The sequence below is a fragment of the Amphiura filiformis genome, chromosome 12, assembly GCF_039555335.1.
Source record: "Amphiura filiformis chromosome 12, Afil_fr2py, whole genome shotgun sequence".
Taxonomy (NCBI): Eukaryota; Metazoa; Echinodermata; class Ophiuroidea; order Amphilepidida; family Amphiuridae; genus Amphiura; species Amphiura filiformis.
Window position 1 is genome coordinate 11,803,969 of NC_092639.1, and position 14,192 is coordinate 11,818,160.

A 14,192-nucleotide genomic window follows, 5' to 3' on the forward strand; every position below is an offset into this window, starting at 1 on the left:
CAGCAATGACAACACCAGATTTAATATTATGCGTAAAGACATTACTAAAAATATTATCAATTAAAGACGCTGTTGTGGGCGTGATTCTGGTAGGCCTGTCAATAAGAGGGAACATATTATGATTATAAAAATAGAAAGGAACTCGTTAATGGTATAATTATCATTACAATGTAACAAATCAAAATTATAATCACCAGATATGTAAACATGTTTATCTTCAGAATTAACTTTAGTTAAACAATTGGTAAGATCATTTAAGAACGTATCAGTATTGGATCTATGGGCACGATAAACATTACCAACAATAATATTTTTTTTACCAGGAACTGAAATTTCAATTTTAAATCATTTCTAATTTTATACGAAAGTGAATTATGAACATAAATAGCAACACCACCACTTCTTCTTCCATGACGAGGCTCGTGTAGAAAAACATAATCTTCAATAGAAATAATATTAGACCCATCTTCTTTGAACCAAGTTTCGGATAATGCAATAACAGAAAAGGTATGTTTTAATCCTGAAAGAAAGGCATTAATTTGATCACAATTTTTATTAAAGCTACGAGGGTTAATATGCAAAATTGAAAAATCATCATCACAAGAAGCAGAAATGTCATCATGATCAAAAATATAAGAACAGGAATGTGAAATATCATAATGATTCAAATTATCAGAATTATTCAACATGTCATTGAAGACAAACGGATTAAATTTGAGACTTAACATTCTATTATAATCAATACTATGGTCAAAACTAAATAAAGCAAATTTAAATTCATTGTCATCAATATAATGATTAAAAGGGAAAATATCACCAGTACATTTAAAACAAAACCAACTCTCATGATTAAGATCAGAATAAACACAACGGGTGTGATAGAATATATTACACCCATTACACAAAATATTTGGCTGGTGATGCGTGATGTTTTTGTAACAAGAATTACATTTTTCAATCATTACAGAATTAATATGTATCAAATAATACAACATTTCAATAATATCAATAAAATAACATTCACTTACCATAGCTGCCAACATGTAACACAAAAAACACTCAAACAGATATACCAGATAAAATCGTTCTGCCAAAATACATAACATATATAATATGAACATAATCTAATAAATAAATAGCGTACAAATAGAAGCACAAAAGCAAGTTGGAACTGTGTGGAACTGTGTAGAAAGAAAATTTATGGGAGCATGAATTAAAGTACAGATTATATCACCTGAGCACAAGAAATGTTGGAGATCAACCGAGCATATGATGGATAACAAGGTCACAATTAAGGTGGTATAACAGGCAATTAAACCAATTAAACAATGTTACTAAAAACATTTATTAAGATGAGAACAACAAATTTCAATTGAAACTTGTGAGAGTCAATGCGATGAAGATGCTTTGAAGCCATGCAAATTAATGGAAAAGTTCAAGTCCAAGTACACTTAACCCTCTATCTTTTTAACCAAATATCCTCGAGTCGTGCCATATGTCGAATTTTTCCTCTGGTCAAAAGGGAAAAAAAAAGTCAGTGGTCGCATATCTGTAGGATCATCGGTTAATGAGATATAATCACTTTTTTGTACGCCAGTTGTGCACTTAACCCTCTTTTCTTTTTACTTCTGGATATCGTTTGGAGTCAAATGATTTTTCATTTTAAAGCTTATGATATATTTTCTAAACACGAAATAAAACAAAATTGACCGCGAGCCGACTTTACAGCTGTTTCGAGATGGACGGTCACATATATTCATTAACATATTAAATCGTTTATCCCTTTTGGTCAATCGAATTGGTTTGTGGCTGACTTAGCTTGGGGCCAAATGCATGAATTGGCATATGGCCAAGTCAACTGTGGACGAATTGATTTGGCCGAATTGACCTGATACCAGGAAGTGCCGAAAAATTACGTACTTTTACAAGGCAAAAAGCAACTTTTCTAGGCATTGTTGACATGGTGCCTTCGCCCAAAAAGGTTTCCTACTATAAAGACCTAACTTTTGAGATGGTTTGTATGTTTGAAGGTGCAAAATTAACAATAAGCTTAAAATCATGGCCCGGTTTTTGCAAGTCATCATCAGATGACGTCAGAGGACAGCTTTCAAACGTAAGTCTTGATAGTAATACGCTGTTTTACTTAGCCTATATCTGGTGGCAGCAGCATTTTTACACGGGGGGAACTGACGGTGTCCACATCTTTCTTTCTTTCTTTCTTTTTCAGTTTTTTGTATTTTATCAGTACTTGGAGCTGGTGGGGGAGAGAAAGCATTAAAATACATTCAGGAAAAAATACAACTCGAACCAAAGAAGGCTCCATTTCAAAATCAAAATTACAAAAAAAAAAAAAAAAAAACCAAAACAAATTTTGACCTTTACACAAACCACCAGCCCCCTTCTTCATCACATACAATATTTTTATAAAAACATCCAGCATGTTTTTGTATTGCGCTAGTATAGGAGTTGCAAGGGCCTGATACTTTGCTGATATCGAATGATGAAATTCGCCATCTTCCTCCTGTGAAAAAATTTGAAGAATAGAAGGCTGACGTTGCGCCAAAACACGCAGGCCTATGTAAGTGTATAATTAGGCCTATTTAATGATAAAATGAACTACCACTAAATGTTCTTGTCAGTGCTGCAGTGCAAAACTTCTCTTTAACATTACATTAAAATAATAGTTACATTGTAAATTGGAACTGACACCAATTTTTTTCAGGAATACTTGTTTATCAGGGACTGGGCCTAAGTGCGTATTGACTAAACAAGTCCAAAGGTTCAATATTTTGTGGTTTCTATTTTTGGGTATCCAAATTATCTTCATATTTCAAAAATCACATAAGTTCAAACAACTTTGGAGATGCAAATGCACACGGGGTGGGGGTGCCCCATCTCAGTCAAATAGGGCATGTAGGGGTGGCACTAACTCTCCCTCATTTATGGGCTTTGCCGCCAGTTTTCACCTGTCAAACAGGAGAGCATGAATTAAGAGGGCATTGCGCATTCCTCTTTAATCTGTCTTTGCCCAGCTGTCCCCTGCATGCCAAATCGGGAAAATTTCCACTTTTGAGGTTAAAAAAATATACGCACCATTCTCAACGTTTGTCCCCTCGGATACTCACTTTGCCTCTCAATGCCAACTGAGTGCACGAAGGGACATGCATGAGCATTATACACCCAGTCTGGTGCTTTTCTTTCCGATTTAAATAGATACATTTTCTCTACTCCGAGCACCCAAAAGGAAAGGCCACGCAGGTCCACAGTCATGACAGGAAAACTCATAAAAATGGCGATTTTCAATGCATTTTTGTAAAATTTTCAACTTAGACGGACCCCCGATCTGAGACAAATATATTTCGTCTCAGCCCCCGATTACCTCCAGGATGGGCAATGAAGCCCTACACAAAAACCTAATCAGACAGGCCTACTCATTAGCGCCAATCCCGCTTGAAATATGGGGCGGGGGACAATTGGCTAACATTGTCAAAAAGTGGCTGAAAAGAACAAAAAATGGGTCATTTTGCCGAAAAGTGGGGGGACATATCATCGCCTGGATCCCACTACCGGACGGTGTATGCCGGGGGCAGATTTTCGGCGCGCGGAACTGCAAATGTAACTCTATTGGCCATTCTGGGGGGGTGCATGGGGTACCCTCCTCGGAGTTAAACAAGTTTGAATTTTGTTAAAATCACCTAGGCCTACTCTCTTAAAAGAGCGTCAGTGACGGCGGAACTTGGGGGGGAGACGAGTGTATTTTGCGCCGTATAGGCCTATTGGGATATTTGGCACGAAACAGTTTCAGACTATAGGTGAATTTCGGTACTCGATGGGCCACTGCCTGCGAAGCGTGGAAAAATGGAGCAATTTTGGCCCCGAAAAAGGTGTTTTTTAGGGGGGAAGGTGCACAGGGCAATTATTCATTGCTTTATTTTTCATTTTGTTAAAATTGTAGGGGGTCTCTCCTCCCCGCCTGTGCTTCAGCTGCCTATATAAACAGCGTGCACCTTGCCCATAAATTGTAGTCAATTTGTGACCACGAGAGCAGTGCCGCCGACAAGGGGGTGCGTTACCCATGAGGTCTTTGGGAACACGTAAAAGAGTAAAGAAAGCCCGTAAAATTAAAGCAAACCGGACCTCCGGGGTGCGGGCCTACTCTTATTTCCAGAAACCCCGGGATCACACAGGACGTAGGCGTCAAGTCGAAGTTGATCGTGGGGGGGGGGGGCACAAGTTTTGTGTAGGTCCTATATACATGTATCACGGAATTTGTTTTCACCTATAGGCCCTAGATCACCCGAAAGAAATTTTTTTTTAAATTTGTCTCGGGAGACTATTCACAAACTTTTTTGCGCTATGTAGGCTACCCAGCAAACACAAATCATGTTTAAAGCATTTAAACGGGTCATACCGGGACTCGGACTCGGACTCGAGTCCGGACTCGAGTCCTTTTTTCAAGGACTCGGACTTGGACTCGGAAGCTAAGGACTCGGGGACTCGGCTTCGAGTCCTCCTCGAGTCCGGCAAAATAGGGTCTATTTAGGTCTTTTATTTTCGTTCATTGTAAACTTCTTATGCTTGATCAATGGTCACATCACATGATTAATTTTAAGTAGTTTTGCATGCAAATAAATTCAGTTTGTAAATAAAAGTAGGCCTACAATCAAAAAGCAAGATTGCTTTCAGTTATATCTTTAATTGGTTAAATGGATTTTAATCATATCCGTTTGTTTTTACATGACTGCTTTGTTAGACGCAAGTCTAGAATGTAAATGAATAATTCCCATGGGGCCAAACTCAACCTTTTGGGTCAACCTGACATGGGATGCTGTAAAACGTTGTGTTGTATCAATGTGTTCAGGGGACCTCCCGGAACCACTTCTAGGTGGACAACCCTGAAAATATGCTACTGAAAAAATATGGCGGCCATTTTTCAAAATGGCCGCCATTCAAAACTATTTTGACTATATATCAGTCCATAATGTTCATAGAGTTGTGATTTTGGTGTCTATACCCATGTTTTGCGGTTCAAAGAATCCATTGGAACTATACATTATTACATTGAGTCCCTGTATCTACTACAAATCCAAAATGGCCGCCAAAATGTCGCCAAAATTGGAAATTATTTAATTTCAAGATGCAAACAATATTTTATCTTTTTCTTCATTACAGCTATCAAGAATAGGGTATAAGTGACCTTTAAAAGACTGGTATTAATTAAAAACACACTTATTTAAGACGAAACTAAGTCACCTAGGTTTAAGTATGTATGATTCCCAATCATACATAATGCTCCAGATCCTGGTTGTTCAATGACGATCTCGAGAAGAGTAGTTGAAACTGAATGAAGCAAATCACGCAAAGCTCAACTTCAGGAGCAACTCGTAGTCTTCCGCATAATCTCTTCAAGACAGGGCAACAGCTCTATTCTGGGTGAACTTTCTAGATATGTCCGACATTCTCCATAAATTCATCTTGCATGAAAGAGTGAGAAACTGGCTTGTCATTTGTCAAAAGCAGCAAAGATACTTCCCTACTAAACTGCAGCAGGCCATTAAAATATGACCAGCAGTTATTGCCGTTGTACCTGCATGAGATAAAACAACTTCAAGAGACAGCACCCGAAGTTCATCAGGCATTCATGCGAGGAGCCTTTGTTGGAAGGGGAGCTGAGGGTTATCACAATTGTGTCTCTCCATATATGCTACTTGAACAGAGCTACAATAAGAATGCAAAGTAAACAAGTGGTTTCGGTGGAATAACAACAAATCCTGTTGCTCGAACCAAATGGGTATACACCAAGTCCATGACCGCAGCTGTCTCGTCACAGTTGAAGAGTATGCTGCATCTAGATCCGGAAACTGAAAACCCGCATCATGAAGGAGGTCACCTTCTTGTTGAAAGAGATTCTGAAGAAAGTAAATGCTGTCATCGAAAAAAGCCTATTTGTAAAGAATGCAAATCTCATCAACATGGTCAGAAGCAGTAGCGTAGCCAAGGGGGGGGGGGCAGAGTGCCCCCTGACAAAAAAAAAAATGAAAGAAAAAGTGCCCTCTGACAAAAAATGAAAGAGAAAATCAGGAGGGCAAAGGAAAAGAAAAAGGGCAAGGAGCCCCTTTTCTAGCAAAATTCAGGGCCAAAATAGTGTAAAATACAAAATTTTCCGCGCTACGCGCGCACATTGTAACAATAAAGCCCTTTTTAGCCGGATAATGGGAGAAAATAGTGTAAAATACCATTTTTTTCGCGCAACGCGCGCATATCATCCCAATAAGGCCCTTTTCGGGGAGCTCGAAGACATACAGTCTCTATGTAGGCCTATTGTATGATGCAACTGCAATTTTTTTCGTCTGTGCCCCCAAAATTTTATTTTGCCCCCCCTGACCAAGAAAGCTGGCTACGCCCCTGGTAAGAAGGCAGATAATGTGGTACAACAACAACCACTTCAATTGAAACAAATTGGTACCGAAGTCTTATCTGATTCAATACAGATGAAACAGAAAAAAACGGTGAAGCTGCAGATATTTTCTACTCAACATAAGGCAGCAAAATCTGGCAAAAAAACCTCAGCAAGTGTGAAGAGCGATGAATCTGTTGCTCTTCTTCGCATGATTCAGATTGCTGCAAGCGGTAGAAAAGTTGACATTGTCCAGTATATCATAAACCACGAATGCACGAAATATCTACCATCGATGTTCATAGAAGATGGTCAAATGAGATCTGGTAATAAGCAAACCTCGTCAAGGCCATAAAAGCGGAAACAGAGGTGAGTTCAGTTCCCCAGTTGCCAGAAACCCAGTCGAAAACAGCAGTCATTAGATGCCATTTTTGCCATTCGTCATTGGTCTTTCCATAAGGATGAAACATTTGGAGAGATTGCCCAACGATTCAAACACCTAGGCCTACTACTCTCAGATGTACCAAGTAACACAGAATCGACTCACATTTGCTGCAACAGATATAGGGCAGCAAGCTTGAACAGAACCGAACGTCAAAAGCGAATCACGACTGAATCAGCACAATCCGAAGTTTATGACATTCAGGAACAGATCCGTGTACCAGAGCCACTTGGGTTTTTGAGTGTCATCAAACAAAGGTGGATCATTGGAACAGTTTCTTTGTGTGGTCTGCGGAGGAAGCAGAAAATACATCGCGGAAAAACCAATCTGTATCTAAGAGGAGACTTTTGCGAAGAAACCAAGACTGTCATGATCAGGAAGAGGCTGATACTAGACTCATCCTGCATGCTGTATATAATAGTGTACAGAAAGATAATGCTGAGCGTTTGGTTGTCCATGCCAATGACACAGATGTGGTTGTCCTTTTCATCTATTATGCCTCCTCGCTGTTACAACTTGATGTGTCAGAAATATGGATAAGAACAGACAGATATATACACCTACCTATAGGCCTACATGATATACCGGGTAGCTGCTGCGCTAGGGCAACCCCGATGCCGATTTCTACAACTCGTTTCTTTTATTTCACCAGTAAGAAGGCTCTCAATCTACCAGCCCTACAAGACTTTGCTGAAACTGCTGACTCCCTCTGATATTGAAGTTAATCTTACATTCTTACGCAGCAAGCAAGACAGCTTATGCTCAGTGTGTATGCCAAAAAAATGATGTAGATCAAACACTTGATGTTTTCAGAGCTAACAAGTTTCCCAGCAAACACAAAAACGTTTTAAAAACATTTTAAATAAGTTATATTTTGGCTTTTGGTTTAGGTAAAAACGTTTTAATAACATTAAAATGTCGGGTTATATAAAGGTCATGATAACGTTTTAAAACATTTTGTATGAAAACACACTACCACAATATTTTTAAATGTTTTCAAAAAATGTTATTGTAAACTATTTTTGCAAACATTTTTGCCAAATATTTTGTCAATACTTAAATAACATTATGTTAAAATATTTAAACCCAGCAAACACAGAAATGTTCTTAAAATGTTTTTTTCGAAACCTTTTAATAACATTTAAATGTCGGGTTATATAAAGGTCATGAAAACGTTTTTAAAACGTTATTGAAAATATTTTGGGCAAACATTTTTCGCAAAATATTTTTTTTCAACCCCAAAATCACATTCTGTTTAGAATGTTTTGTATCAAGTTTTCAAGAATGTTTTTGGAATGTTATTAAAACGTTTTTATACCCTTTATATAACCCGACATTTAAACGTTTCTGTAAAACATTTTTGTTTGCTGAGCAGTAGATTATCAAAAATGTTTTTAAGGTTATGAAAACGTTTTATACTCTTAATATACCCTTTATATAACCCGACATTTAAACGTTTTCTGACAACCTTTTATAACCTTTTGCGAATGATGTCGAAAACGTTTTGTGTTTGCTGGGTTCTGAATAACCGATTCACTCTCTTGAAACTTATTCCAACAAAAGCAGCTCCGTCTGAAACGTGCATCATTGGCAACCATGATATACAAGTCGGCTCATATTCCCAAGCCACCATTTCAAGAACTTGTCTAGACTGTCATAGATAACGCTTTTGTTCCTGCAACACCTTCTGACCCAGTATGGAATCAAGAATTGGCTCGATCTGTACCTGCACCACAGGATGTGTTATCAGATGTTCCTGCGTCAAGAAAGATGTAGCCTACCATACTATATCGGCTGCAGATGCACCGGATTCCGGGACCGGATTACAAGACAGGTGTAATCGCGGCACTACCGTACTTTTGGCACAGCTTGATGAACTGAGTAGTGATGAGAGCAGGTACACCAAAAGCTGTGTAAAGTTTGGTATAATACCAATAACAATTTCAATACTTATACATGTATTCACCATTCTAGCGCCACTGTGGTAGTTACGGCAGCCATATTGGTAGCCATTTTGGATATTTTGTAGATGTAACTATCGTAAAATGGGGTAACTTCGGTCAGCGGGGTAACTTTGTCTTTGGTCGGTCTAAAATCTAATATATTTTTTGAAATGGTCATATTTTCATACAGCAATATTGTTTTTAGTCATATTTGGTGTCAATTTGTTAAGAAATATATTTGGAAGAAATAACAGTCGCTCATGTCCAATTTCCTCGAAAAATCGGGATTTTTTACCAAAAATGAGCATTTTTTAACATTTTTTTCAGAAAAAATAAAAATCAATATTTGTGAGCAAGGATGTGTGCTTGATTAATTTTGCAAGGGGTCAAATGTCACAAAAAACAACACGTTGCCCATATACAGCGAAGATCAATTTTTTAATTTTTTTTCTTCATGGAATGTAATACTCTGACCAGAGTTGCCCCAAATGCAGTGTAACTTTGGTCAGGCTATTTTAAACCCCTAGGGCACCCTTACAAAATTATTAAAAAATCTTTTTCAACTTCAAAGTGTAGAAGGGAACCCTAATGTCATAAAAATGAGATAATTAGAAATATAGTTGGTTTTGTTTGGAAGCAGTGGTTTAAAAACTCTGAAAAGTGCCCAAAGTTACCCCATTTTACGGCAATTGCCCCAATGGATTCTTTGACCCCAGAAACCTGGGTATAGCCACCAAAATTAACACTTTATGTGCATGTTGGGCTGAGATATGGTCAAAAATAGTTTTGAATGGCGGCCATTTTGAAAAATGGCCGCCATATTTTGTTTATTACATATACATGTATTATCTGATTGCTCAAATAGATTATGTGACACCCAAAACCTGGTTATAGCCACCAAAATCACAACTCTATGTACACTATAGGTTGAGATATGGTCAAAACTAAATTTATATGGCGGCCATTTTGAAAAATGGCCGCCATATTTTTTCAGTAGCATATTTTCAGGGTTGTCCACCTAGAATGTGTAAAGGGAGGTTCCCCGAAGACTTTGGTACCAAACAACCTTTTACAGCATCCCATGTCAGGTAAACCTGTGTGGCCCCCTGCATGGGTAAATAATAATACTCGGGGCACTCAAGTTAAATTTTGGTAGGGGTGTGCGGCGCCAAACTTTGGGAACTATAAGAACTGATTTGGGGGCAAAATAGGGGCTTGATGAACTGAAATTTCAACATTTTTGTGGAGGTCTGTGAACTAAAATTGGACCAAATTATAGGCTTTGGAGCTAACAAATTCAAAATATTTCCAAATTTGAGCTAAAGAGCTACAATTTTCAGAGTGTTAGGTTCAATGAACTGGAGCATGATGCAAATGTGTTAAGGGACTGCCGGAGAGCCTGAAAAGGGACCCCTGACCGCCGGACATACCCATACCATCTTTACATGTGAGAGACCCCCACCCCCAGAATAATACTGCATAGGCCTACAGCTCGGATCCAACACCTTTTCATTTGTTAGTGGGGTTTGGTAGTGACGTCATATTTTTAGTGTAATATTGCATCTTTTGCCTCTCTAAAACACAAGCCTAATAAGTTACTGTGAGTCTGTGATTATACTCTGTTTCCAAGGTAGGGGAGAGTGGGGTAAGTTGAGCCAGGGGGTAAGTTGATCCACCCCCTTTAGAAAGAAAATTAAAAACTTATCTTACTTTGCAGTTCCACAATATTTGTATATGACATACTAGAGGCTTCTCAAGTGTAATATGGAATCACTTACACATATGGTAAGAAAGTGCCATTAGAAGTTAGTTCATTTTTCGCACTTTTGTTGAACTTTTAGAAAAAAACAATTTTTTTCATGTTTCTACCAGAAAGAAAATGGCTTTAATGATAGCATTCTGGGTATTGAGGATGTGATATATGAACACTATTTTAGAAAACTATTTACAACTGTAACAAGTTTTAGTCAGGCGGGAGGCTTGCTTGTTGACAAAAAGGATCACATGGGGTAAGTTGATCCAAAGGCCATGGGGCAAGTTGAACATAGGAAAAACCTGCAGAAATTTCCCCAATTTTTTTATTCAAAGTAAAATCTTGTCCGAAATTACTTGTATGCAATATTTAGAACAAACTACTTCTATATTAACTATTTTTCGAAATAAATACATGAAAATAACAATTTAGCAAAAAGGCAAAATTGAAATTCACAGCTATGGCATATACCTGTGCATTTCTATGGTGGCTCAACTTACCCCCACGACTGGCTCAACTTACCCCACCGTTGGGGTAAGTTGAGCCAATTTGCACATAATGTTTGGCGTCTCACTGTAGCTCACTGTGAGAAAGTGCAAAAAATTGATTAAAATGTTGTGGTATCATATTAGTAAACATACATCTTTCATTTGTAACACTGGATTTGGGTCCTGCTTTATTTATTTGAGCATAGTGAAAGGAAATGTAAAAGTGGCTCAACTTACCCCATTCTCCCCTATGCTACCTAAGGGTAAAATTTTTTGACCGATCGAAAGGGCCGGGGTGGAAGGAATTTTGGCAAGCCGAGAGGAGGAACAAGCAATTTTTGGCACATATGGGGCACCTTTCAAATAAAATGCTCTAAAAGGCTTAGAAAACAGTACGGAAACGCTTACATAATACAGATTTCCCTACTCGCTGCACTCGAAACATAATTATCTAAACCATTTAAAGTTTGTAAATTGGGATCCCCCAAAAATGGCATATGCATTATGTATTTACAAGAAAATAATATAGAACTAAAATTCTGGTTAAGTATAGGCTATACGTTGATAAAGTATTGGTGAAAACCCCGGGGCTTGAATTTGATACATAAGGACTCGGACTCGAACATTGAGGACTCGGACTCGGGCTCGGACATCAGAAATTAGCAGGGACTCGGACTCGGACTTGGACTCGGACACAGGACACCAAGGACTCGGACTCGGATGACGAGGACTCGACTACAACACTGTTTATTAAGTTTTATTATGTCCGTCCCGTAATAAGCTGTATAGGCCTACTTTGATCAGGCCGGCAACTTGTGAAACCGCCCGGCCGTATGGCATTTTCCAATATACTCGGCTAGTTTTGTGGGGTTCATTATCGAACCCCAGCGGTTTTAGCTTGTATTTATATCATTTATCAACGTAGGCCTATTTGTTTGTGATAATTCAAGCGTTTTAAAATTTGAAAATAATCCCATTCAATTACACGGTTGACGATGAGAATTTACTGAATTTAGAGAATGCAATGCGGCCACCACCTGACTTTGATCAGCTCGTAATCGGCGGGAATTGTTAGGCTTTTACTACTACGCCGAAAAAGTAGATCCGCGTTAAGAGAATATTGTTCATCTGGAAGATCTATCAATGTTAAAGAAAGTATATACCACTAAATCCGCCTGCGAAGCGGTTTCCGGTAAAAGTTTATCACGCCTATAGTCCCAAACTTTGCATAAAAATTCTAGAAAATCGGTACAATATTAACAATTTTAGTGTTGAAAATCGTGTTTTACTAGAACTTGTGAATGTGATCTCTACAAATTTGTAAAGAAAATGCGAAAATTTGAGTGATATTTACGATTATATGCGCATGAACAAACGAGGTCAGAAAGCGGTTAGCAGTCGGATGTAAACACAGGAAAATGTGACCTTTTTATATAGCACTAATTTTCTGAAAAATTGTCGGACCTAAAATGTGTAGTCATTTTCAGAAATGTTATGCAGAATTTTGTTCTAGTTAAGATGATATCAAATATATATTTCAAAGTTGGACGTAACTCGTCTTATGGCCAAAACGCGTGACCCTATTTAGCACGTAAAGTCTCTGGAAAGCTTTTCTGTGGTATATCTCGTTCAGCAGACAAAAACGACAACCAACGGGCATTTAAATTTGAGCTATCTGCAGTTGATAGCAAAATCACACTTATCCGACAAACACCAAAATGACATAAAACAGATAGAGAAATGTAAAAGCTTTATTTCAAAGTTTGTTTCAGTGTCATACAGTATTCGGTTCTGGAGTAACTACAGAATACCCCTCTCGGGGGTATAGTTGTATAAAGTTGTAACATGTTTGTATGTATTGGAATAGGGTGTTTTGTGCTTGAGTGGGGTATTCTGTTTTAATGATTTGTGTATGGTAATGTTGTGAGTGTGTTATTCTGGAGACTAAGTATAGGTCTTGGTTTTTTTGTTTGCGCAGTTGGCGCAGACGTAGTCGAAAAACCGACAGAGTTGGCGTTTGACGTGGACGCAGTTTAAATTGGCGGGTTGATCAATGCAGCGTAGATGCATTATTTAAGTTGCAGATGAAACAAAGGAAGTATGTTTGCTGGTACTACTCGGGAGTAGGCCTATAGGCCCTAGGTGTCGGTTTTTAACAAGGCGCAGTCGGCGCAGACGTTGTTGAAAATTGACAGGTTTTTAAAAATGGGGCGTTGACGTAGTATTGCGGGGGGATTTGTCCCCGTTATACCGTTGAAGGAGTTCAAGATGTGGTATTTTTTTGTGTTATTGTATTTGAATTAGTTGTTGGTACATGTATAGGCCTACTAGGACAAATTCTATGTCTAGTTTTTATGTCGGCGTAGTCGGCGCAGACGTAGCTGAAAATTAACAGGTTTGGGCTTTGGGCTTGGACGTGGATAAAATTGGTGATTTTATGAATGGGACATAGTGTTTGGGGATTTGTGCCCATGATGTTGAATTAGTATAATATGTTAAATTGTGTGTGAATGTGGTGGCAGACTGGCAGTACATGAACAGTATGTTGGACATAGGTCTTGGTTTTTTTCGGCGCAGTCGGCGCAGCCGTAGTTGAAAATGGCAGATTTTGCGTTTGGGCGTGGACGTAGTTAAAATTGGTGATTTTAAAAATGGAGCGTGGACGCAGTATTGCGGGGGATTTGTCCCCAATGGCGTTGAAGGAGTAGGCCTACAAGATGTTGTTTTGTGTTTGATAGTGTTTGAATTTGTTGTTGGTACATGTAAATTGGACAAAGTATAGGTCCTGGTTTAATGTCGGCGCAGACGTAGTCGAAATTTAGCATGTTTGGGCTTTGGGTGTGGTCGTAATTAAAATGGGTGATTTTATCAATGGGGCATGGACGCAGTGGTGGAGGGGGATTTGTCCCCGTTGAAGTTGAATTGGGATGGTATGTTGTTTTGTGTTTGATACCAGAAGTGTTTGAGTGTTTTGCTGCTACATGCAGTGTTTGGACCGTAGGTCTTGGTTTTTATGTCGGCGCAGTCGGCGCAGACGTAGTTCAAAAATAGCAGGTGTTGCGTTTAGGCGTGGACGTAGTTAAATTATGTTAACTGTATCAAATAAATACCCTTATCTGGAATGAACTTTTGTTTTGACTTTTAATACTGGAACATTTACGAAAATATT